The sequence below is a fragment of the Ascidiella aspersa genome, chromosome 9 (assembly GCF_963924565.1).
Source record: "Ascidiella aspersa chromosome 9, kaAscAspe10.2, whole genome shotgun sequence".
In the NCBI taxonomy this organism is placed as follows: domain Eukaryota; kingdom Metazoa; phylum Chordata; class Ascidiacea; order Phlebobranchia; family Ascidiidae; genus Ascidiella; species Ascidiella aspersa.
In genome coordinates, this window is record NC_139455.1 from 9178087 (window position 1) to 9200509 (window position 22423).

At 33.8% G+C, this 22423-nt stretch overlaps 45 non-coding genes across 45 annotated transcripts; all 45 read right to left on the minus strand.

The window, feature by feature from the left end:
- Positions 1-35: 35 nt before the first annotated feature.
- Positions 36-107, minus strand: Trnat-agu (transfer RNA threonine (anticodon AGU)). Its single transcript has one exon. It is a non-coding gene; the product is annotated as a tRNA-Thr (tRNA).
- Positions 108-288: 181 nt separating this feature from the next.
- On the minus strand, positions 289-378 carry Trnai-uau (transfer RNA isoleucine (anticodon UAU)). The gene is given in 2 exon segments: positions 289-324; positions 341-378. It is a non-coding gene; the product is annotated as a tRNA-Ile (tRNA).
- Positions 379-605: 227 nt separating this feature from the next.
- Trnaa-agc (transfer RNA alanine (anticodon AGC)) lies at positions 606-678 on the minus strand. Its single transcript has one exon. It is a non-coding gene; the product is annotated as a tRNA-Ala (tRNA).
- Positions 679-1208: 530 nt separating this feature from the next.
- Positions 1209-1280, minus strand: Trnat-agu (transfer RNA threonine (anticodon AGU)). The gene has a single exon. It is a non-coding gene; the product is annotated as a tRNA-Thr (tRNA).
- A 1101-nt stretch (positions 1281-2381) lies between these two features.
- Positions 2382-2453, minus strand: Trnat-agu (transfer RNA threonine (anticodon AGU)). Its single transcript has one exon. It is a non-coding gene; the product is annotated as a tRNA-Thr (tRNA).
- A 181-nt stretch (positions 2454-2634) lies between these two features.
- Trnai-uau (transfer RNA isoleucine (anticodon UAU)) lies at positions 2635-2724 on the minus strand. The gene is given in 2 exon segments: positions 2635-2670; positions 2687-2724. It is a non-coding gene; the product is annotated as a tRNA-Ile (tRNA).
- An 830-nt stretch (positions 2725-3554) lies between these two features.
- Trnat-agu (transfer RNA threonine (anticodon AGU)) lies at positions 3555-3626 on the minus strand. The gene has a single exon. It is a non-coding gene; the product is annotated as a tRNA-Thr (tRNA).
- A 181-nt stretch (positions 3627-3807) lies between these two features.
- On the minus strand, positions 3808-3897 carry Trnai-uau (transfer RNA isoleucine (anticodon UAU)). Its single transcript is given in 2 exon segments — positions 3808-3843; positions 3860-3897. It is a non-coding gene; the product is annotated as a tRNA-Ile (tRNA).
- An 829-nt stretch (positions 3898-4726) lies between these two features.
- Positions 4727-4798, minus strand: Trnat-agu (transfer RNA threonine (anticodon AGU)). The gene has a single exon. It is a non-coding gene; the product is annotated as a tRNA-Thr (tRNA).
- Positions 4799-4979: 181 nt separating this feature from the next.
- On the minus strand, positions 4980-5069 carry Trnai-uau (transfer RNA isoleucine (anticodon UAU)). Its single transcript is given in 2 exon segments — positions 4980-5015; positions 5032-5069. It is a non-coding gene; the product is annotated as a tRNA-Ile (tRNA).
- A 227-nt stretch (positions 5070-5296) lies between these two features.
- Trnaa-agc (transfer RNA alanine (anticodon AGC)) lies at positions 5297-5369 on the minus strand. Its single transcript has one exon. It is a non-coding gene; the product is annotated as a tRNA-Ala (tRNA).
- A 530-nt stretch (positions 5370-5899) lies between these two features.
- Trnat-agu (transfer RNA threonine (anticodon AGU)) lies at positions 5900-5971 on the minus strand. Its single transcript has one exon. It is a non-coding gene; the product is annotated as a tRNA-Thr (tRNA).
- A 181-nt stretch (positions 5972-6152) lies between these two features.
- Trnai-uau (transfer RNA isoleucine (anticodon UAU)) lies at positions 6153-6242 on the minus strand. The gene is given in 2 exon segments: positions 6153-6188; positions 6205-6242. It is a non-coding gene; the product is annotated as a tRNA-Ile (tRNA).
- Positions 6243-7071: 829 nt separating this feature from the next.
- Positions 7072-7143, minus strand: Trnat-agu (transfer RNA threonine (anticodon AGU)). Its single transcript has one exon. It is a non-coding gene; the product is annotated as a tRNA-Thr (tRNA).
- Positions 7144-7324: 181 nt separating this feature from the next.
- Trnai-uau (transfer RNA isoleucine (anticodon UAU)) lies at positions 7325-7414 on the minus strand. The gene is given in 2 exon segments: positions 7325-7360; positions 7377-7414. It is a non-coding gene; the product is annotated as a tRNA-Ile (tRNA).
- A 227-nt stretch (positions 7415-7641) lies between these two features.
- Trnaa-agc (transfer RNA alanine (anticodon AGC)) lies at positions 7642-7714 on the minus strand. Its single transcript has one exon. It is a non-coding gene; the product is annotated as a tRNA-Ala (tRNA).
- Positions 7715-8249: 535 nt separating this feature from the next.
- On the minus strand, positions 8250-8321 carry Trnat-agu (transfer RNA threonine (anticodon AGU)). The gene has a single exon. It is a non-coding gene; the product is annotated as a tRNA-Thr (tRNA).
- A 181-nt stretch (positions 8322-8502) lies between these two features.
- Trnai-uau (transfer RNA isoleucine (anticodon UAU)) lies at positions 8503-8592 on the minus strand. The gene is given in 2 exon segments: positions 8503-8538; positions 8555-8592. It is a non-coding gene; the product is annotated as a tRNA-Ile (tRNA).
- Positions 8593-9422: 830 nt separating this feature from the next.
- On the minus strand, positions 9423-9494 carry Trnat-agu (transfer RNA threonine (anticodon AGU)). The gene has a single exon. It is a non-coding gene; the product is annotated as a tRNA-Thr (tRNA).
- A 181-nt stretch (positions 9495-9675) lies between these two features.
- On the minus strand, positions 9676-9765 carry Trnai-uau (transfer RNA isoleucine (anticodon UAU)). Its single transcript is given in 2 exon segments — positions 9676-9711; positions 9728-9765. It is a non-coding gene; the product is annotated as a tRNA-Ile (tRNA).
- Positions 9766-9992: 227 nt separating this feature from the next.
- On the minus strand, positions 9993-10065 carry Trnaa-agc (transfer RNA alanine (anticodon AGC)). Its single transcript has one exon. It is a non-coding gene; the product is annotated as a tRNA-Ala (tRNA).
- A 530-nt stretch (positions 10066-10595) lies between these two features.
- Trnat-ggu (transfer RNA threonine (anticodon GGU)) lies at positions 10596-10667 on the minus strand. The gene has a single exon. It is a non-coding gene; the product is annotated as a tRNA-Thr (tRNA).
- A 181-nt stretch (positions 10668-10848) lies between these two features.
- Positions 10849-10938, minus strand: Trnai-uau (transfer RNA isoleucine (anticodon UAU)). The gene is given in 2 exon segments: positions 10849-10884; positions 10901-10938. It is a non-coding gene; the product is annotated as a tRNA-Ile (tRNA).
- An 830-nt stretch (positions 10939-11768) lies between these two features.
- Trnat-agu (transfer RNA threonine (anticodon AGU)) lies at positions 11769-11840 on the minus strand. The gene has a single exon. It is a non-coding gene; the product is annotated as a tRNA-Thr (tRNA).
- A 181-nt stretch (positions 11841-12021) lies between these two features.
- Trnai-uau (transfer RNA isoleucine (anticodon UAU)) lies at positions 12022-12111 on the minus strand. The gene is given in 2 exon segments: positions 12022-12057; positions 12074-12111. It is a non-coding gene; the product is annotated as a tRNA-Ile (tRNA).
- An 830-nt stretch (positions 12112-12941) lies between these two features.
- Positions 12942-13013, minus strand: Trnat-agu (transfer RNA threonine (anticodon AGU)). The gene has a single exon. It is a non-coding gene; the product is annotated as a tRNA-Thr (tRNA).
- A 181-nt stretch (positions 13014-13194) lies between these two features.
- Positions 13195-13284, minus strand: Trnai-uau (transfer RNA isoleucine (anticodon UAU)). The gene is given in 2 exon segments: positions 13195-13230; positions 13247-13284. It is a non-coding gene; the product is annotated as a tRNA-Ile (tRNA).
- Positions 13285-14114: 830 nt separating this feature from the next.
- On the minus strand, positions 14115-14186 carry Trnat-agu (transfer RNA threonine (anticodon AGU)). The gene has a single exon. It is a non-coding gene; the product is annotated as a tRNA-Thr (tRNA).
- Positions 14187-14367: 181 nt separating this feature from the next.
- Trnai-uau (transfer RNA isoleucine (anticodon UAU)) lies at positions 14368-14457 on the minus strand. The gene is given in 2 exon segments: positions 14368-14403; positions 14420-14457. It is a non-coding gene; the product is annotated as a tRNA-Ile (tRNA).
- A 227-nt stretch (positions 14458-14684) lies between these two features.
- Trnaa-agc (transfer RNA alanine (anticodon AGC)) lies at positions 14685-14757 on the minus strand. Its single transcript has one exon. It is a non-coding gene; the product is annotated as a tRNA-Ala (tRNA).
- A 530-nt stretch (positions 14758-15287) lies between these two features.
- On the minus strand, positions 15288-15359 carry Trnat-agu (transfer RNA threonine (anticodon AGU)). The gene has a single exon. It is a non-coding gene; the product is annotated as a tRNA-Thr (tRNA).
- Positions 15360-15540: 181 nt separating this feature from the next.
- Positions 15541-15630, minus strand: Trnai-uau (transfer RNA isoleucine (anticodon UAU)). Its single transcript is given in 2 exon segments — positions 15541-15576; positions 15593-15630. It is a non-coding gene; the product is annotated as a tRNA-Ile (tRNA).
- Positions 15631-16460: 830 nt separating this feature from the next.
- On the minus strand, positions 16461-16532 carry Trnat-ugu (transfer RNA threonine (anticodon UGU)). Its single transcript has one exon. It is a non-coding gene; the product is annotated as a tRNA-Thr (tRNA).
- A 181-nt stretch (positions 16533-16713) lies between these two features.
- Positions 16714-16803, minus strand: Trnai-uau (transfer RNA isoleucine (anticodon UAU)). Its single transcript is given in 2 exon segments — positions 16714-16749; positions 16766-16803. It is a non-coding gene; the product is annotated as a tRNA-Ile (tRNA).
- Positions 16804-17030: 227 nt separating this feature from the next.
- Positions 17031-17103, minus strand: Trnaa-agc (transfer RNA alanine (anticodon AGC)). The gene has a single exon. It is a non-coding gene; the product is annotated as a tRNA-Ala (tRNA).
- Positions 17104-17633: 530 nt separating this feature from the next.
- Trnat-agu (transfer RNA threonine (anticodon AGU)) lies at positions 17634-17705 on the minus strand. The gene has a single exon. It is a non-coding gene; the product is annotated as a tRNA-Thr (tRNA).
- A 181-nt stretch (positions 17706-17886) lies between these two features.
- Positions 17887-17976, minus strand: Trnai-uau (transfer RNA isoleucine (anticodon UAU)). The gene is given in 2 exon segments: positions 17887-17922; positions 17939-17976. It is a non-coding gene; the product is annotated as a tRNA-Ile (tRNA).
- An 829-nt stretch (positions 17977-18805) lies between these two features.
- Trnat-ugu (transfer RNA threonine (anticodon UGU)) lies at positions 18806-18877 on the minus strand. The gene has a single exon. It is a non-coding gene; the product is annotated as a tRNA-Thr (tRNA).
- A 181-nt stretch (positions 18878-19058) lies between these two features.
- Trnai-uau (transfer RNA isoleucine (anticodon UAU)) lies at positions 19059-19148 on the minus strand. Its single transcript is given in 2 exon segments — positions 19059-19094; positions 19111-19148. It is a non-coding gene; the product is annotated as a tRNA-Ile (tRNA).
- A 227-nt stretch (positions 19149-19375) lies between these two features.
- Positions 19376-19448, minus strand: Trnaa-agc (transfer RNA alanine (anticodon AGC)). Its single transcript has one exon. It is a non-coding gene; the product is annotated as a tRNA-Ala (tRNA).
- A 530-nt stretch (positions 19449-19978) lies between these two features.
- Positions 19979-20050, minus strand: Trnat-agu (transfer RNA threonine (anticodon AGU)). The gene has a single exon. It is a non-coding gene; the product is annotated as a tRNA-Thr (tRNA).
- Positions 20051-20231: 181 nt separating this feature from the next.
- Positions 20232-20321, minus strand: Trnai-uau (transfer RNA isoleucine (anticodon UAU)). The gene is given in 2 exon segments: positions 20232-20267; positions 20284-20321. It is a non-coding gene; the product is annotated as a tRNA-Ile (tRNA).
- An 829-nt stretch (positions 20322-21150) lies between these two features.
- Positions 21151-21222, minus strand: Trnat-ugu (transfer RNA threonine (anticodon UGU)). Its single transcript has one exon. It is a non-coding gene; the product is annotated as a tRNA-Thr (tRNA).
- A 180-nt stretch (positions 21223-21402) lies between these two features.
- Trnai-uau (transfer RNA isoleucine (anticodon UAU)) lies at positions 21403-21492 on the minus strand. Its single transcript is given in 2 exon segments — positions 21403-21438; positions 21455-21492. It is a non-coding gene; the product is annotated as a tRNA-Ile (tRNA).
- An 829-nt stretch (positions 21493-22321) lies between these two features.
- On the minus strand, positions 22322-22393 carry Trnat-ugu (transfer RNA threonine (anticodon UGU)). The gene has a single exon. It is a non-coding gene; the product is annotated as a tRNA-Thr (tRNA).
- Positions 22394-22423: the final 30 nt, after the last annotated feature.

The following is a 22423-nucleotide window of genomic DNA, read 5'->3' on the forward strand; positions in this document are numbered from 1 at the left end:
TGCGAATTATTTTTTCGGTAAAATGTAATTCCGTAAGGCACCACCGGGGATCAAACCCAGGAGCTCTTGTTTACTAGACAGGCGCTTTACCACTAAGCCATGGCGCCGCCGTGCAAAGAAGACTTTCTAAACCATTTTCGATAAGATAAGATCGCGTTCGCAAAGTTGTAATAATTTTCAATGAAATGCAAACTGAAACTAACCGAAGATTGAGAAGTTTTGCAACAGGTCGATTTTAAACTACAAGTAATAACTATAATTGGGCCCTTGAAGTTGCCAAAATATTTCTGCTCCAGGTGAGGCTCGAACTCACAACCTCCGCATTTCTCCGCTACTATTGTATAAGTACGGCGCGCTAACCGATTGCGCCACTGGAGCGCTGCACAACAAATATCTGTTATCTTTCAAATTTTAGATAAAATTTAAAAACATATAAATTTTGGAACTAGTACGAAATATTTCATTGCAGCAAAAACTTGTTCGACTAAAACATGAATTAATTAAACAACCAAATTATTTATGGATTTAATGTAAAAATAATCGATAGAACAAAAACTTGTATATTTCAAATCATCTATGATCAAACTGCACAAAATATAAAGGATTGGAGATGCCGGGTATCGATCCCGGTACCTCGCACATGCTAAGCGAGCGCTCTACCATCTGAGCTACATCCCCGATGAGAGCTATGCATTAATACATGTTCATCAAGAAATACTTTAATCAGTCATGTTTTATCCGGGATGATATAAATTTATTCTGATGTTTACCGAACAAACTACTTCAGAATTTAAAAAAAATAATAAGAAACAACTATAATCGTGCTGAACCTATTTCTGTTTTAAAAATCTCCAGTTCATCTCATAGCATTCATTATACAGTTGACTAAATATGAGTAATGAGAATTATTACCTGCTTTGTACAACTTTGTTCAACATGATTCATTGTATTAGTGCTAGGATTCCATTGAGAAATGTATTAATCATAAATTTTGTTTTTTGTTTACAGCCAACCAAATTAAAGTTTACAAATTTTACTTGAATAAAATTAAAGTTGCTATGTTTAGTAAAACATTACTAGTTTGCTTTAACCTAAATGATTTTTGTAGTGTTTACCTTGTCGTTTAAAGCAATGATTGAAATAGAGCACTTGCTCGAAATATTTCATCATTATTGCGAATTATTTTTTCGGTAATATGTAATTCCGTAAGGCACCACTGGGGATCGAATCCAGGATCTCCTGTTTACTAGACAGGCGCTTTACCACTAAGCCATGGCGCCGCCGTGCAAAGAAGACTTTCTAAACCATTTTCGATAAGATAAGATAGCGTTCGCAAAGTTGTAACAATTTTCATTGAAATGCAAACTGAAACTAACCGAAGATTGAGAAGTTTTGCAACAGGTCGATTTTAAAGTACAAGTAATAACTATCATTGGCCCCTTGAAGTTGCCAAAATATTTCTGCTCCAGGTGAGGCTCGAACTCATAAACTCCGCAGTTCTCCGCTACTATTGTATAAGTATGGCGCGCTAACCGATTGCGCCACTAGAGCGCTGCACAACAAATTTCTGTTATCTTTCAAATTTTAGATAAAATTTAAAAACATATAAGTTTTGGAACTAGTATGAAATAATTCATTGCAGCAAAAACTTGTTCGACTAAAACATGATTTAATTGAACAACCAAATGATTTATGGATTTAATGTAAAAATAATCGATAGAACAAAAACTTGTATATTTCAAATCATCTATGATCAAACTGCACAAAATATAAAGGATGGGAGATGCCGGGTATCGATCCCGGTACCTCGCACATGCTAAGCGAGCGCTCTACCATCTGAGCTACATCCCCGATGAGAGCTATGCATTAATACATGTTCATCAAGAAATACTTTAATCAGTCATGTTTTATCCGGGATGATATAAATTTATTCTGATATTTACCGAATAAATTATCTCAGAATATAAAAAAAAGAATAAGAAACAACTATAATCGTGCTGAACCTATTTCTGTTTTAAAAATCTCCAGTTCATCTCATAGCATTCATTATACAGTTGACTAAATATGAGTAATGAGAATTATTACCTGCTTTGTACAACTTTGTTCAACATGATTCATTGTATTAGTGGTAGGATTCCAATGAGAAATGTATTAATGTTAAATTTTGTTTTTTGTTTACAGCCAACCAAATTAAAGTTTACAAATTTTACTTGAATAAAACGAAAGTTGTTATGTTTAGTAAAACATTACTAGTTTGCTTTAACAAAAATGATTTTTGTAGTGTTTACCTTGTGGTTTAAAGCAATGATTGAAATAGAGCAGTTGCTCGAAATATTTCATCATTATTGCGAATTATTTTTTCGGTAAAATGTAATTCCGTAAGGCACCACCGGGGATCAAACCCAGGATCTCCTGTTTACTAGACAGGCGCTTTACCACTAAGCCATGGCGCCGCCGTGCAAAGAAGACTTTCCAAACCATTTTCGATAAGATAAGATAGCGTTCGCAAAGTTGTAACAATTTTCAATGAAATGCAAACTGAAACTAACCGAAGATTGAGAAGTTTTGCAACAGGTCGATTTTAAACTACAAGTAATAACTATAATTGGGCCCTTGAAGTTGCCAAAATATTTCTGCTCCAGGTGAGGCTCGAACTCACAACCTCCGCATTTCTCCGCTACTATTGTATAAGTACGGCGCGCTAACCGATTGCGCCACTGGAGCGCTGCACAACAAATATCTGTTATCTTTCAAATACTACATAAAATTTAAAAACATATAAGTTTTGGAACTAGTACGAAATATTTCATTGCAGCAAAAACTTGTTCGGCTAAAACATGAATTAATTAAACAACCAAATTATTTATGGATTTAATGTAAAAATAATCGATAGAACAAAAACTTGTATATTTCAAATCATCTATGATCAAACTGCACAAAATATAAAGGATTGGAGATGCCTGGTATCGATCCCGGTACCTCGCACATGCTAAGCGCGCGCTCTACCATCTGAGCTACATCCCCGATGAGAGCTATGCATTAATACATGTTCATCAAGAAATACTTTAATCAGTCATGTTTTATCCGAGATGATATAAATTTATTCTGATGTTTACCGAACAAACTACTTCAGAATATAAAAAAAAGAATAAGAAACAACTATAATCGTGCTGAACCTATTTCTGTTTTAAAAATCTCCAGTTCATCTCATAGCATTCATTATACAGTTGACTAAATATGAGTAATGAGAATTATTACCTGCTTTGTACAACTTTGTTCAACATGATTCATTGTATTAGTGCTAGGATTCCATTGAGAAATGTATTAATCATAAATTTTGTTTTTTGTTTACAGCCAACCAAATTAAAGTTTACAAATTTTACTTGAATAAAATGAAAGTTGCTATGTTTAGTAAAACATTACTAGTTTGCTTTAACCTAAATGAATTTTGTAGTGTTTACCTTGTCGTTTAAAGCAATGATTGAAATAGAGCACTTGCTCGAAATATTTCTTCATTATTGCGAATTATTTTTTCGGTAATATGTAATTCCGTAAGGCACCACTGGGGATCGAATCCAGGATCTCCTGTTTACTAGACAGGCGCTTTACCACTAAGCCATGGCGCCGCCGTGCAAAGAAGACTTTCTAAACCATTTTCGATAAGATAAGATAGCGTTCGCAAAGTTGTAACAATTTTCATTGAAATGCAAACTGAAACTAACCGAAGATTGTGAAGTTTTGCAACAGGTCGATTTTAAAGTACAAGTAATAACTATAATTGGGCCCTTGAAGTTGCCAAAATATTTCTGCTCCAGGTGAGGCTCGAACTCACAACCTCCGCATTTCTCCGCTACTATTGTATAAGTACGGCGCGCTAACCGATTGCGCCACTGGAGCGCTGCACAACAAATATCTGTTATCTTTCAAATACTACATAAAATTTAAAAACATATAAGTTTTGGAACTAGTACGAAATATTTCATTGCAGCAAAAACTTGTTCGGCTAAAACATGAATTAATTAAACAACCAAATTATTTATGGATTTAATGTAAAAATAATCGATAGAACAAAAACTTGTATATTTCAAATCATCTATGATCAAACTGCACAAAATATAAAGGATTGGAGATGCCTGGTATCGATCCCGGTACCTCGCACATGCTAAGCGCGCGCTCTACCATCTGAGCTACATCCCCGATGAGAGCTATGCATTAATACATGTTCATCAAGAAATACTTTAATCAGTCATGTTTTATCCGGGATGATATAAATTTATTCTGATGTTTACCGAACAAACTACTTCAGAATATAAAAAAAGAATAAGAAACAACTATAATCGTGCTGAACCTATTTCTGTTTTAAAAATCTCCAGTTCATCTCATAGCATTCATTATACAGTTGACTAAATATGAGTAATGAGAATTATTACCTGCTTTGTACAACTTTGTTCAACATGATTCATTGTATTAGTGCTAGGATTCCATTGAGAAATGTATTAATCATAAATTTTGTTTTTTGTTTACAGCCAACCAAATTAAAGTTTACAAATTTTACTTGAATAAAATGAAAGTTGCTATGTTTAGTAAAACATTACTAGTTTGCTTTAACCTAAATGAATTTTGTAGTGTTTACCTTGTCGTTTAAAGCAATGATTGAAATAGAGCACTTGCTCGAAATATTTCTTCATTATTGCGAATTATTTTTTCGGTAATATGTAATTCCGTAAGGCACCACTGGGGATCGAATCCAGGATCTCCTGTTTACTAGACAGGCGCTTTACCACTAAGCCATGGCGCCGCCGTGCAAAGAAGACTTTCTAAACCATTTTCGATAAGATAAGATAGCGTTCGCAAAGTTGTAACAATTTTCATTGAAATGCAAACTGAAACTAACCGAAGATTGTGAAGTTTTGCAACAGGTCGATTTTAAAGTACAAGTAATAACTATAATTGGGCCCTTGAAGTTGCCAAAATATTTCTGCTCCAGGTGAGGCTCGAACTCACAACCTCCGCATTTCTCCGCTACTATTGTATAAGTACGGCGCGCTAACCGATTGCGCCACTGGAGCGCTGCACAACAAATATCTGTTATCTTTCAAATACTACATAAAATTTAAAAACATATAAGTTTTGGAACTAGTACGAAATATTTCATTGCAGCAAAAACTTGTTCGACTAAAACATGAATTAATTAAACAACCAAATTATTTATGGATTTAATGTAAAAATAATCGATAGAACAAAAACTTGTATATTTCAAATCATCTATGATCAAACTGCACAAAATATAAAGGATTAGAGATGCCGGGTATCGATCCCGGTACCTCGCACATGCTAAGCGCGCGCTCTACCATCTGAGCTACATCCCCGATGAGAGCTATGCATTAATACATGTTCATCAAGAAATACTTTAATCAGTCATGTTTTATCCGGGATGATATAAATTTATTCTGATGTTTACCGAACAAACTACTTCAGAATATAAAAAAAAGAATAAGAAACAACTATAATCGTGCTGAACCTATTTCTGTTTTAAAAATCTCCAGTTCATCTCATAGCATTCATTATACAGTTGACTAAATATGAGTAATGAGAATTATTACCTGCTTTGTACAACTTTGTTCAACATGATTCATTGTATTAGTGGTAGGATTCCATTGAGAAATGTATTAATCATAAATTTTGTTTTTTGTTTACAGCCAACCAAATTAAAGTTTACAAATTTTACTTGAATAAAACGAAAGTTGTTATGTTTAGTAAAACATTACTAGTTTGCTTTAACAAAAATGATTTTTGTAGTGTTTACCTTGTCGTTTAAAGCAATGATTGAAATAGAGCAGTTGCTCGAAATATTTCATCATTATTGCGAATTATTTTTTCGGTAAAATGTAATTCCGTAAGGCACCACCGGGGATCAAACCCAGGATCTCCTGTTTACTAGACAGGCGCTTTACCACTAAGCCATGGCGCCGCCGTGCAAAGAAGACTTTCTAAACCATTTTCGATAAGATAAGATAGCGTTCGCACAGTTGTAACAATTTTCAATGAAATGCAAACTGAAACTAACCGAAGATTGAGAAGTTTTGCAACAGGTCGATTTTAAACTACAAGTAATAACTATAATTGGGCCCTTGAAGTTGCCAAAATATTTCTGCTCCAGGTGAGGCTCGAACTCACAACCTCCGCATTTCTCCGCTACTATTGTATAAGTACGGCGCGCTAACCGATTGCGCCACTGGAGCGCTGCACAACAAATATCTGTTATCTTTCAAATACTACATAAAATTTAAAAACATATAAGTTTTGGAACTAGTACGAAATATTTCATTGCAGCAAAAATTGTTCGGCTAAAACATGAATTAATTAAACAACCAAATTATTTATGGATTTAATGTAAAAATAATCGATAGAACAAAAACATGTATATTTCAAATCATCTATGATCAAACTGCACAAAATATAAAGGATTGGAGATGCCGGGTATCGATCCCGTTACCTCGCACATGCTAAGCGCGCGCTCTACCATCTGAGCTACATCCCCGATGAGAGCTATGCATTAATACATGTTCATCAAGAAATGCTTTAATCAGTCATGTTTTATCCGGGATGATATAAATTTATTCTGATGTTTACCGAACAAACTACTTCAGAATATAAAAAAAAGAATAAGAAACAACTATAATCGTGCTGAACCTATTTCTGTTTTAAAAATCTCCAGTTCATCTCATAGCATTCATTATACAGTTGACTAAATATGAGTAATGAGAATTATTACCTGCTTTGTACAACTTTGTTCAACATGATTCATTGTATTAGTGCTAGGATTCCATTGAGAAATGTATTAATCATAAATTTAGTTTTTTGTTTACAGCCAACCAAATTAAAGTTTACAAATTTTACTTGAATAAAATGAAAGTTGCTATGTTTAGTAAAACATTACTAGTTTGCTTTAACCTAAATGAATTTTGTAGTGTTTACCTTGTCGTTTAAAGCAATGATTGAAATAGAGCACTTGCTCGAAATATTTCTTCATTATTGCGAATTATTTTTTCGGTAATATGTAATTCCGTAAGGCACCACTGGGGATCGAATCCAGGATCTCCTGTTTACTAGACAGGCGCTTTACCACTAAGCCATGGCGCCGCCGTGCAAAGAAGACTTTCTAAACCATTTTCGATAAGATAAGATAGCGTTCGCAAAGTTGTAACAATTTTCATTGAAATGCAAACTGAAACTAACCGAAGATTGTGAAGTTTTGCAACAGGTCGATTTTAAAGTACAAGTAATAACTATAATTGGGCCCTTGAAGTTGCCAAAATATTTCTGCTCCAGGTGAGGCTCGAACTCACAACCTCCGCATTTCTCCGCTACTATTGTATAAGTACGGCGCGCTAACCGATTGCGCCACTGGAGCGCTGCACAACAAATATCTGTTATCTTTCAAATACTACATAAAATTTAAAAACATTTAAGTTTTGGAACTAGTACGAAAAATTTCATTGCAGCAAAAACTTGTTCGACTAAAACATGAATTAATTAAACAACCAAATTATTTATGGATTTAATGTAAAAATAATCGATAGAAGAAAAACTTGTATATTTCAAATCATCTATGATCAAACTGCACAAAATATAAAGGTTTGGAGATGCCGGGTATCGATCCCGGTACCTCGCACATGCTAAGCGCGCGCTCTACCATCTGAGCTACATCCCCGATGAGAGCTATGCATTAATACATGTTCATCAAGAAATACTTTAATCAGTCATGTTTTATCCGGGATGATATAAATTTATTCTGATATTTACCGAATAAATTATCTCAGAATATAAAAAAAAAAAAAGAATAAGAAACAACTATAATCGTGCTGAACCTATTTCTGTTTTAAAAATCTCCAGTTCATCTCATAGCATTCATTATACAGTTGACTAAATATGAGTAATGAGAATTATTACCTGCTTTGTACAACTTTGTTCAACATGATTCATTGTATTAGTGGTAGGATTCCATTGAGAAATGTATTAATCATAAATTTTGTTTTTTGTTTACAGCCAACCAAATTAAAGTTTACAAATTTTACTTGAATAAAACGAAAGTTGTTATGTTTAGTAAAACATTACTAGTTTGCTTTAACAAAAATGATTTTTGTAGTGTTTACCTTGTCGTTTAAAGCAATGATTGAAATAGAGCAGTTGCTCGAAATATTTCATCATTATTGCGAATTATTTTTTCGGTAAAATGTAATTCCGTAAGGCACCACCGGGGATCAAACCCAGGATCTCCTGTTTACTAGACAGGCGCTTTACCACTAAGCCATGGCGCCGCCGTGCAAAGAAGACTTTCTAAACCATTTTCGATAAGATAAGATAGCGTTCGCAAAGTTGTAACAATTTTCAATGAAATGCAAACTGAAACTAACCGAAGATTGAGAAGTTTTGCAACAGGTCGATTTTAAACTACAAGTAATAACTATAATTGGGCCCTTGAAGTTGCCAAAATATTTCTGCTCCAGGTGAGGCTCGAACTCACAACCTCCGCATTTCTCCGCTACTATTGTATAAGTACGGCGCGCTAACCGATTGCGCCACTGGAGCGCTGCACAACAAATATCTGTTATCTTTCAAATACTACATAAAATTTAAAAACATATAAGTTTTGGAACTAGTACGAAATATTTCATTGCAGCAAAAACTTGTTCGGCTAAAACATGAATTAATTAAACAACCAAATTATTTATGGATTTAATGTAAAAATAATCGATAGAACAAAAACTTGTATATTTCAAATCATCTATGATCAAACTGCACAAAATATAAAGGATTGGAGATGCCGGGTATCGATCCCGTTACCTCGCACATGCTAAGCGCGCGCTCTACCATCTGAGCTACATCCCCGATGAGAGCTATGCATTAATACATGTTCATCAAGAAATGCTTTAATCAGTCATGTTTTATCCGGGATGATATAAATTTATTCTGATGTTTACCGAACAAACTACTTCAGAATATAAAAAAAAGAATAAGAAACAACTATAATCGTGCTGAACCTATTTCTGTTTTAAAAATCTCCAGTTCATCTCATAGCATTCATTATACAGTTGACTAAATATGAGTAATGAGAATTATTACCTGCTTTGTACAACTTTGTTCAACATGATTCATTGTATTAGTGCTAGGATTCCATTGAGAAATGTATTAATCATAAATTTTGTTTTTTGTTTACAGCCAACCAAATTAAAGTTTACAAATTTTACTTGAATAAAATGAAAGTTGCTATGTTTAGTAAAACATTACTAGTTTGCTTTAACCTAAATGAATTTTGTAGTGTTTACCTTGTCGTTTAAAGCAATGATTGAAATAGAGCACTTGCTCGAAATATTTCTTCATTATTGCGAATTATTTTTTCGGTAATATGTAATTCCGTAAGGCACCACTGGGGATCGAATCCAGGATCTCCTGTTTACTAGACAGGCGCTTTACCACTAAGCCATGGCGCCGCCGTGCAAAGAAGACTTTCTAAACCATTTTCGATAAGATAAGATAGCGTTCGCAAAGTTGTAACAATTTTCATTGAAATGCAAACTGAAACTAACCGAAGATTGTGAAGTTTTGCAACAGGTCGATTTTAAAGTACAAGTAATAACTATAATTGGGCCCTTGAAGTTGCCAAAATATTTCTGCTCCAGGTGAGGCTCGAACTCACAACCTCCGCATTTCTCCGCTACTATTGTATAAGTACGGCGCGCTAACCGATTGCGCCACTGGAGCGCTGCACAACAAATATCTGTTATCTTTCAAATACTACATAAAATTTAAAAACATTTAAGTTTTGGAACTAGTACGAAAAATTTCATTGCAGCAAAAACTTGTTCGACTAAAACATGAATTAATTAAACAACCAAATTATTTATGGATTTAATGTAAAAATAATCGATAGAAGAAAAACTTGTATATTTCAAATCATCTATGATCAAACTGCACAAAATATAAAGGATTGGAGATGCCGGGTATCGATCCCGGTACCTCGCACATGCTAAGCGCGCGCTCTACCATCTGAGCTACATCCCCGATGAGAGCTATGCATTAATACATGTTCATCAAGAAATACTTTAATCAGTCATGTTTTATCCGGGATGATATAAATTTATTCTGATGTTTACCGAACAAACTACTTCAGAATATAAAAAAAAGAATAAGAAACAACTATAATCGTGCTGAACCTATTTCTGTTTTAAAAATCTCCAGTTCATCTCATAGCATTCATTATACAGTTGACTAAATATGAGTAATGAGAATTATTACCTGCTTTGTACAACTTTGTTCAACATGATTCATTGTATTAGTGCTAGGATTCCATTGAGAAATGTATTAATCATAAATTTTGTTTTTTGTTTACAGCCAACCAAATTAAAGTTTACAAATTTTACTTGAATAAAATGAAAGTTGCTATGTTTAGTAAAACATTACTAGTTTGCTTTAACCTAAATGATTTTTGTAGTGTTTACCTTGTCGTTTAAAGCAATGATTGAAATAGAGCACTTGCTCGAAATATTTCTTCATTATTGCGAATTATTTTTTCGGTAATATGTAATTCCGTAAGGCACCACTGGGGATCGAATCCAGGATCTCCTGTTTACCAGACAGGCGCTTTACCACTAAGCCATGGCGCCGCCGTGCAAAGAAGACTTTCTAAACCATTTTCGATAAGATAAGATAGCGTTCGCAAAGTTGTAACAATTTTCATTGAAATGCAAACTGAAACTAACCGAAGATTGAGAAGTTTTGCAACAGGTCGATTTTAAAGTACAAGTAATAACTATCATTGGCCCCTTGAAGTTGCCAAAATATTTCTGCTCCAGGTGAGGCTCGAACTCATAAACTCCGCAGTTCTCCGCTACTATTGTATAAGTACGGCGCGCTAACCGATTGCGCCACTAGAGCGCTGCACAACAAATTTCTGTTATCTTTCAAATTTTAGATAAAATTTAAAAACACATAAGTTTTGGAACTAGTATGAAATAATTCATTGCAGCAAAAACTTGTTCGACTAAAACATGATTTAATTAAACAACCAAATTATTTATGGATTTAATGTAAAAATAATCGATAGAACAAAAACTTGTATATTTCAAATCATCTATGATCAAACTGCACAAAATATAAAGGATGGGAGATGCCGGGTATCGATCCCGGTACCTCGCACATGCTAAGCGAGCGCTCTACCATCTGAGCTACATCCCCGATGAGAGCTATGCATTAATACATGTTCATCAAGAAATACTTTAATCAGTCATGTTTTATCCGGGATGATATAAATTTATTCTGATATTTACCGAATAAATTATCTCAGAATATAAAAAAAAGAATAAGAAACAACTATAATCGTGCTGAACATATTTCTGTTTTAAAAATCTCCAGTTCATCTCATAGCATTCATTATACAGTTGACTAAATATGAGTAATGAGAATTATTACCTGCTTTGTACAACTTTGTTCAACATGATTCATTGTATTAGTGCTAGGATTCCATTGAGAAATGTATTAATCATAAATTTTGTTTTTTGTTTACAGCCAACCAAATTAAAGTTTACAAATTTTACTTGAATAAAATGAAAGTTGCTATGTTTAGTAAAACATTACTAGTTTGCTTTAACCTAAATGATTTTTGTAGTGTTTACCTTGTCGTTTAAAGCAATGATTGAAATAGAGCACTTGCTCGAAATATTTCTTCATTATTGCGAATTATTTTTTCGGTAATATGTAATTCCGTAAGGCACCACTGGGGATCGAATCCAGGATCTCCTGTTTACTAGACAGGCGCTTTACCACTAAGCCATGGCGCCGCCGTGCAAAGAAGACTTTCTAAACCATTTTCGACAAGATAAGATAGCGTTCGCAAAGTTGTAACAATTTTCATTGAAATGCAAACTGAAACTAACCGAAGATTGAGAAGTTTTGCAACAGGTCGATTTTAAAGTACAAGTAATAACTATCATTGGCCCCTTGAAGTTGCCAAAATATTTCTGCTCCAGGTGAGGCTCGAACTCATAAACTCCGCAGTTCTCCGCTACTATTGTATAAGTACGGCGCGCTAACCGATTGCGCCACTAGAGCGCTGCACTACAAATTTCTGTTATCTTTCAAATTTTAGATAAAATTTAAAAACATATAAGTTTTGGAACTAGTATGAAATAATTCATTGCAGCAAAAACTTGTTCGACTAAAACATGATTTAATTAAACAACCAAATTATTTATGGATTTAATGTAAAAATAATCGATAGAACAAAAACTTGTATATTTCAAATCATTTATGATCAAACTGCACAAAATATAAAGGATGGGAGATGCCGGGTATCGATCCCGGTACCTCGCACATGCTAAGCGAGCGCTCTACCATCTGAGCTACATCCCCGATGAGAGCTATGCATTAATACATGTTCATCAAGAAATACTTTAATCAGTCATGTTTTATCCGGGATGATATAAATTTATTCTGATATTTACCGAATAAATTATCTCAGAATATAAAAAAAAGAATAAGAAACAACTATAATCGTGCTGAACCTATTTCTGTTTTAAAAATCTCCAGTTCATCTCATAGCATTCATTATACAGTTGGCTAAATATGAGTAATGAGAATTATTACCTGCTTTGTACAACTTTGTTCAACATGATTCATTGTATTAGTGGTAGGATTCCATTGAGAAATGTATTAATCATAAATTTTGTTTTTTGTTTACAGCCAACCAAATTAAAGTTTACAAATTTTACTTGAATAAAACGAAAGTTGTTATGTTTAGTAAAACATTACTAGTTTGCTTTAACAAAAATGATTTTTGTAGTGTTTACCTTGTCGTTTAAAGCAATGATTGAAATAGAGCAGTTGCTCGAAATATTTCATCATTATTGCGAATTATTTTTTCGGTAGAATGTAATTCCGTAAGGCACCACCGGGGATCAAACCCAGGATCTCCTGTTTACTAGACAGGCGCTTTACCACTAAGCCATGGCGCCGCCGTGCAAAGAAGACTTTCTAAACCATTTTCGATAAGATAAGATAGCGTTCGCAAAGTTGTAACAATTTTCAATGAAATGCAAACTGAAACTAACCGAAGATTGAGAAGTTTTGCAACAGGTCGATTTTAAACTACAAGTAATAACTATAATTGGGCACTTGAAGTTGCCAAAATATTTCTGCTCCAGGTAAGGCTCGAACTCACAACCTCCGCATTTCTCCGCTACTATTGTATAAGTACGGCGCGCTAACCGATTGCGCCACTGGAGCGCTGCACAACAAATATCTGTTATCTTTCAAATACTACATAAAATTTAAAAACATATAAGTTTTGGAACTAGTACGAAATATTTCATTGCAGCAAAAACTTGTTCGGCTAAAACATGAATTAATTAAACAAACAAATTATTTATGGATTTAATGTAAAAATAATCGATAGAACAAAAACTTGTATATTTCAAATCATCTATGATCAAACTGCACAAAATATAAAGGATTGGAGATGCCGGGTATCGATCCCGTTACCTCGCACATGCTAAGCGCGCGCTCTACCATCTGAGCTACATCCCCGATGAGAGCTATGCATTAATACATGTTCATCAAGAAATGCTTTAATCAGTCATGTTTTATCCGGGATGATATAAATTTATTCTGATGTTTACCGAACAAACTACTTCAGAATATAAAAAAAAGAATAAGAAACAACTATAATCGTGCTGAACCTATTTCTGTTTTAAAAATCTCCAGTTCATCTCATAGCATTCATTATACAGTTGACTAAATATGAGTAATGAGAATTATTACCTGCTTTGTACAACTTTGTTCAACATGATTCATTGTATTAGTGCTAGGATTCCATTGAGAAATGTATTAATCATAAATTTTGTTTTTTGTTTACAGCCAACCAAATTAAAGTTTACAAATTTTACTTGAATAAAATGAAAGTTGCTATGTTTAGTAAAACATTACTAGTTTGCTTTAACCTAAATGAATTTTGTAGTGTTTACCTTGTCGTTTAAAGCAATGATTGAAATAGAGCACTTGCTCGAAATATTTCTTCATTATTGCGAATTATTTTTTCGGTAATATGTAATTCCGTAAGGCACCACTGGGGATCGAATCCAGGATCTCCTGATTACTAGACAGGCGCTTTACCACTAAGCCATGGCGCCGCCGTGCAAAGAAGACTTTCTAAACCATTTTCGATAAGATAAGATAGCGTTCGCAAAGTTGTAACAATTTTCATTGAAATGCAAACTGAAACTAACGGAAGATTGTGAAGTTTTGCAACAGGTCGATTTTAAAGTACAAGTAATAACTATAATTGGGCCCTTGAAGTTGCCAAAATATTTCTGCTCCAGGTGAGGCTCGAACTCACAACCTCCGCATTTCTCCGCTACTATTGTATAAGTACGGCGCGCTAACCGATTGCGCCACTGGAGCGCTGCACAACAAATATCTGTTATCTTTCAAATACTACATAAAATTTAAAAACATTTAAGTTTTGGAACTAGTACGAAATATCTCATTGCAGCAAAAACTTGTTCGACTAAAACATGAATTAATTAAACAACCAAATTATTTATGGATTTAATGTAAAAATAATCGATAGAAGAAAAACTTGTATATTTCAAATCATCTATGATCAAACTGCACAAAATATAAAGGATTGGAGATGCCGGGTATCGATCCCGGTACCTCGCACATGCTAAGCGCGCGCTCTACCATCTGAGCTACATCCCCGATGAGAGCTATGCATTAATACATGTTCATCAAGAAATACTTTAATCAGTCATGTTTTATCCGGGATGATATAAATTTATTCTGATGTTTACCGAACAAACTACTTCAGAATATAAAAAAAAGAATAAGAAACAACTATAATCGTGCTGAACCTATTTCTGTTTTAAAAATCTCCAGTTCATCTCATAGCATTCATTATACAGTTGACTAAATATGAGTAATGAGAATTATTACCTGCTTTGTACAACTTTGTTCAACATGATTCATTGTATTAGTGCTAGGATTCCATTGAGAAATGTATTAATCATAAATTTTGTTTTTTGTTTACAGCCAACCAAATTAAAGTTTACAAATTTTACTTGAATAAAATGAAAGTTGCTATGTTTAGTAAAACATTACTAGTTTGCTTTAACCTAAATGATTTTTGTAGTGTTTACCTTGTCGTTTAAAGCAATGATTGAAATAGAGCACTTGCTCGAAATATTTCTTCATTATTGCGAATTATTTTTTCGGTAATATGTAATTCCGTAAGACACCACTGGGGATCGAATCCAGGATCTCCTGTTTACTAGACAGGCGCTTTACCACTAAGCCATGGCGCCGCCGTGCAAAGAAGACTTTCTAAACCATTTTCGATAAGATAAGATAGAGTTCGCAAAGTTGTAACAATTTTCATTGAAATGCAAACTGAAACTAACCGAAGATTGAGAAGTTTTGCAACAGGTCGATTTTAAAGTACAAGTAATAACTATCATTGGCCCCTTGAAGTTGCCAAAATATTTCTGCTCCAGGTGAGGCTCGAACTCATAAACTCCGCAGTTCTCCGCTACTATCGTATAAGTACGGCGCGCTAACCGATTGCGCCACTAGAGCGCTGCACAACAAATTTCTGTTATCTTTCAAATTTTAGATAAAATTTAACAACACATAAGTTTTGGAACTAGTATGAAATAATTCATTGCAGCAAAAACTTGTTCGACTAAAACATGATTTAATTAAACAACCAAATTATTTATGGATTTAATGTAAAAATAATCGATAGAACAAAAACTTGTATATTTCAAATCATCTATGATCAAACTGCACAAAATATAAAGGATGGGAGATGCCGGGTATCGATCCCGGTACCTCGCACATGCTAAGCGAGCGCTCTACCATCTGAGCTACATCCCCGATGAGAGCTATGCATTAATACATGTTCATCAAGAAATACTTTAATCAGTCATGTTTTATCCGGGATGATATAAATTTATTCTGATATTTACCGAATAAATTATCTCAGAATATAAAAAAAAGAATAAGAAACAACTATAATCGTGCTGAACATATTTCTGTTTTAAAAATCTCCAGTTCATCTCATAGCATTCATTGTACAGTTGACTAAATATGAGTAATGAGAATTATTACCTGCTTTGTACAACTTTGTTCAACATGATTCATTGTATTAGTGCTAGGATTCCGTTGAGAAATGTATTAATCATAAATTTTGTTTTTTGTTTACAGCCAACCAAATTAAAGTTTACAAATTTTACTTGAATAAAACGAAAGTTGTTATGTTTAGTAAAACATTACTAGTTTGCTTTAACAAAAATGATTTTTGTAGTGTTTACCTTGTCGTTTAAAGCAATGATTGAAATAGAGCAGTTGCTCGAAATATTTCATCATTATTGCGAATTATTTTTTCGGTAATATGTAATTCCGTAAGGCACCACTGGGGATCGAACCCAGGATCTCCTGTTTACAAGACAGGCGCTTTACCACTAAGCCATGGCGCCGCCGTGCAAAGAAGGCTTTCTAAACCATTTACGATAACATAAGATAGCGTTCGCAAAGTTGTAACAATTTTCAATGAAATGCAAACTGAAACTAACCGAAGATTGAGAAGTTTTGCAACAGGTCGATTTTAAACTACAAGTAATAACTATAATTGGCCCCTTGAAGTTGCCAAAATATTTCTGCTCCAGGTGAGGCTCGAACTCACAACCTCCGCATTTCTCCGCTACTATTGTATAAGTACGGCGCGCTAACCGATTGCGCCACTGGAGCGCTGCACAACAAATATCTGTTATCTTTCAAATACTACATAAAATTTAAAAACATATAAGTTTTGGAACTAGTACGAAATATTTCATTGCAGCAAAAACTTGTTCGGCTAAAACCTGAATTAATTAAACAACCAAATTATTTATGGATTTAATGTAAAAATAATCGATAGAACAAAAACTTGTATATTTCAAATCATCTATGATCAAACTGCACAAAATATAAAGGATTGGAGATGCCGGGTATCGATCCCGGTACCTCGCACATGCTAAGCGCGCGCTCTACCATCTGAGCTACATCCCCGATGAGAGCTATGCATTAATACATGTTCATCAAGAAATACTTTAATCAGTCATGTTTTATCCGGGATGATATAAATTTATTCTGATGTTTACCGAACAAACTACTTCAGAATATAAAAAAAAGAATAAGAAACAACTATAATCGTGCTGAACCTATTTCTGTTTTAAAAATCTCCAGTTCATCTCATAGCATTCATTATACAGTTGACTAAATATGAGTAATGAGAATTATTACCTGCTTTGTACAACTTTGTTCAACATGATTCATTGCATTAGTGCTAGGATTCCATTGAGAAATGTATTAATCATAAATTTTGTTTTTTGTTTACAGCCAACCAAATTAAAGTTTACAAATTTTACTTGAATAAAATGAAAGTTGCTATGTTTAGTAAAACATTACTAGTTTGCTTTAACCTAAATGAATTTTGTAGTGTTTACCTTGTCGTTTAAAGCAATGATTGAAATAGAGCACTTGCTCGAAATATTTCTTCATTATTGCGAATTATTTTTTCGGTAATATGTAATTCCGTAAGGCACCACTGGGGATCGAATCCAGGATCTCCTGTTTACTAGACAGGCGCTTTACCACTAAGCCATGGCGCCGCCGTGCAAAGAAGACTTTCTAAACCATTTTCGATAAGATAAGATAGCGTTCGCAAAGTTGTAACAATTTTCATTGAAATGCAAACTGAAACTAACCGAAGATTGAGAAGTTTTGCAACAGGTCGATTTTAAAGTACAAGTAATAACTATCATTGGCCCCTTGAAGTTGCCAAAATATTTCTGCTCCAGGTGAGGCTCGAACTCATAAACTCCGCAGTTCTCCGCTACTATTGTATAAGTACGGCGCGCTAACCGATTGCGCCACTGGAGCGCTGCACAACAAATTTCTGTTATCTTTCAAATTTTAGATAAAATTTAAAAACATATAAGTTTTGGAACTAGTATGAAATAATTCATTGCAGCAAAAACTTGTTCGAGAAAAACATGAATTAATTAAACAACCAAATTATTTATGGATTTAATGTAAAAATAATCGATAGCACAAAAACTTGTATATTTCAAATCATCTATGATCAAACTCACAAAATATGAAGGATTGGAGATGCCGGGTATCGATCACGGTACCTCGCACATGCTAAACGAGCGCTCTACCATCTGAGCTACATCCCCGATGAGAGCTATGCATTAATACATGTTCATCAAGAAATACTTTAATCAGTCATGTTTTATCCGGGATGATATAAATTTATTCTGATGTTTACCGAATAAACTACTTCAGAATATAAAAAAAAGAATAAGAAACAACTATAATCGTGCTGAACCTATTTCTGTTTTAAAAATCTCCAGTTCATCTCATAGCATTCATTATACAGTTGACTAAATATGAGTAATGAGAATTATTACCTGCTTTGTACAACTTTGTTTAACATGATTCATTGTATTAGTGCTAGGATTCCATTGAGAAATGTATTAATAATAAATTTTGTTTTTTGTTTACAGCCAACCAAATTAAAGTTTACAAATTTTACTTGAATAAAACGAAAGTTGTTATGTTTAGTAAAACATTACTAGTTTGCTTTAACAAAAATGATTTTTGTAGTGTTTACCTTGTCGTTTAAAGCAATGATTGAAATAGAGCAGTTGCTCGAAATATTTCATCATTATTGCGAATTATTTTTTCGGTAATATGTAATTCCGTAAGGCACCACTGGGGATCGAACCCAGGATCTCCTGTTTACAAGACAGGCGCTTTACCACTAAGCCATGGCGCCGCCGTGCAAAGAAGACTTTCTAAACCATTTAAAATAAGATAAGATAGCGTTCGCAAAGTTATAACAATTTTCAATGAAATGCAAACTGAAACTAACCGAAGATTGAGAAGTTTTGCAACAGGTCGATTTTAAACTACAAGTAATAACTATAATTGGGCCCTTGAAGTTGCCAAAATATTTCTGCTCCAGGTGAGGCTCGAACTCACAACCTCCGCATTTCTCCGCTACTATTGTATAAGTACGGCGCGCTAACCGATTGCGCCACTGGAGCGCTGCACAACAAATATCTGTTATCTTTCAAATACTACATAAAATTTAAAAACATATAAGTTTTGGAACTAGTACGAAATATTTCATTGCAGCAAAAACTTGTTCGGCTAAAACCTGAATTAATTAAACAACCAAATTATTCATGGATTTAATGTAAAAATAATCGATAGAACAAAAACTTGTATATTTCAAATCATCTATGATCAAACTGCACAAAATATAAAGGATTGGAGATGCCGGGTATCGATCCCGGTACCTCGCACATGCTAAGCGCGCGCTCTACCATCTGAGCTACATCCCCGATGAGAGCTATGCATTAATACATGTTCATCAAGAAATACTTTAATCAGTCATGTTTTATCCGGGATGATATAAATTTATTCTGATGTTTACCGAACAAACTACTTCAGAATATAAAAAAAAGAATAAGAAACAACTATAATCGTGCTGAACCTATTTCTGTTTTAAAAATCTCCAGTTCATCTCATAGCATTCATTATACAGTTGACTAAATATGAGTAATGAGAATTATTACCTGCTTTGTACAACTTTGTTCAACATGATTCATTGTATTAGTGCTAGGATTCCATTGAGAAATGTATTAATCATAAATTTTGTTTTTTGTTTACAGCCAACCAAATTAAAGTTTACAAATTTTACTTGAATAAAATGAAAGTTGCTATGTTTAGTAAAACATTACTAGTTTGCTTTAACCTAAATGAATTTTGTAGTGTTTACCTTGTCGTTTAAAGCAATGATTGAAATAGAGCACTTGCTCGAAATATTTCTTCATTATTGCGAATTATTTTTTCGGTAATATGTAATTCCGTAAGGCACCACTGGGGATCGAATCCAGGATCTCCTGTTTACTAGACAGGCGCTTTACCACTAAGCCATGGCGCCGCCGTGCAAAGAAGACTTTCTAAACCATTTTCGATAAGATAAGATAGCGTTCGCAAAGTTGTAACAATTTTCATTGAAATGCAAACTGAAACTAACCGAAGATTGAGAAGTTTTGCAACAGGTCGATTTTAAAGTACAAGTAATAACTATCATTGGCCCCTTGAAGTTGCCAAAATATTTCTGCTCCAGGTGAGGCTCGAACTCATAAACTCCGCAGTTCTCCGCTACTATTGTATAAGTACGGCGCGCTAACCGATTGCGCCACTGGAGCGCTGCACAACAAATTTCTGTTATCTTTCAAATTTTAGATAAAATTTAAAAACATATAAGTTTTGGAACTAGTATGAAATAATTCATTGCAGCAAAAACTTGTTCGAGAAAAACATGAATTAATTAAACAACCAAATTATTTATGGATTTAATGTAAAAATAATCGATAGCACAAAAACTTGTATATTTCAAATCATCTATGATCAAACTCACAAAATATGAAGGATTGGAGATGCCGGGTATCGATCACGGTACCTCGCACATGCTAAACGAGCGCTCTACCATCTGAGCTACATCCCCGATGAGAGCTATGCATTAATACATGTTCATCAAGAAATACTTTAATCAGTCATGTTTTATCCGGGATGATATAAATTTATTCTGATGTTTACCGAATAAACTACTTCAGAATATAAAAAAAAGAATAAGAAACAACTATAATCGTGCTGAACCTATTTCTGTTTTAAAAATCTCCAGTTCATCTCATAGCATTCATTATACAGTTGACTAAATATGAGTAATGAGAATTATTACCTGCTTTGTACAACTTTGTTTAACATGATTCATTGTATTAGTGCTAGGATTCCATTGAGAAATGTATTAATAATAAATTTTGTTTTTTGTTTACAGCCAACCAAATTAAAGTTTACAAATTTTACTTGAATAAAACGAAAGTTGTTATGTTTAGTAAAACATTACTAGTTTGCTTTAACAAAAATGATATTTGTAGTGTTTACCTTGTCGTTTAAAGCAATGATTGAAATAGAGCAGTTGCTCGAAATATTTCATCATTATTGCGAATTATTTTTTCGGTAAAATGTAATTCCGTAAGGCACCACCGGGGATCGAACCCAGGATCTCCTGTTTACAAGACAGGCGCTTTACCACTAAGCCATGGCGCCGCCGTGCAAAGAAGACTTTCTAAACCATTTACGATAAGAAAGATAGCGTTCGCAAAGTTGTAAAAATTTTCAATGAAATGCAAACTGAAACTAACCGAAGATTGAGAAGTTTGGCAACAGGTCGATTTTAAACTACAAGTAATAACTATAATTGGCCCATTGAAGTTGCCAAAATATTTCTGCTCCAGGTGAGGCTCGAACTCATAACCTCCGCATTTCTCCGCTACTATTGTATAAGTGCGGCGCTCTAACCGATTGCGCCACTGGAGCGCTGCACAACAAATTTCTGTTATCTTTCAAATTTTAGATAAAATTTAAAAACATATAAGTTTTGGAACTATTATGAAATAATTCAATGCCGCAAAAACTTGTTCGACAAAAATATGAATTAATTAAAGAACCAAATTATTTATGGATTTAATGTAAAAATAATCGATAGAACAAAAACTTGTATATTTCAAATCATCTATGATCAAACTGCACAAAATATAAAGGATTGGAGATGCCGGGTATCGATGCCGGTACCTCGCACATGCTAAGCGCGCGCTCTACCATCTGAGCTACATCCCGATGAGAGCTATGCATTAATACATGTTCATCAAGAAATACTTTAATCAGTCGTGTTTTATCCGGGATGATATAAATTTATCCTGATGTTTACCGAATAAATTACTTCAGAATATAAAAAAAAGAATAAGAAACAATTATAATCGTGCTGAACCTATTTCTGTTTTAAAAATCTCCAATTCATCTCATAGCATTCATTGTACAGTTGACTAAATATGAGTAATGAGAATTATTACCTGCTTTGTACAACTTTGTTCAACATGATTCATTGTATTAGTGCTAGGATTCCATTGAGAAATGTATTAATCATAAATTTTGTTTTTTGTTTACAGCCAACCAAATTAAAGTTTACAAATTTTACTTGAATAAAACGAAAGTTGTTATGTTTAGTAAAACATTACTAGTTTGCTTTAACAAAAATAATTTTTGTAGTGTTTACCTTGTCGTTTAAAGCAATGATTGAAATAGAGCAGTTGCTCGAAACATATCATCATTATTGCGAATTATTTTTTCGGTAATATGTAATTCGGTAAGGCACCACTGGGGATCGAACCCAGGATCTCCTGTTTACAAGACAGGCGCTTTACCACTAAGCCATGGGGCCGCCATGCAAAGAAGACTTTCTAAACCATTT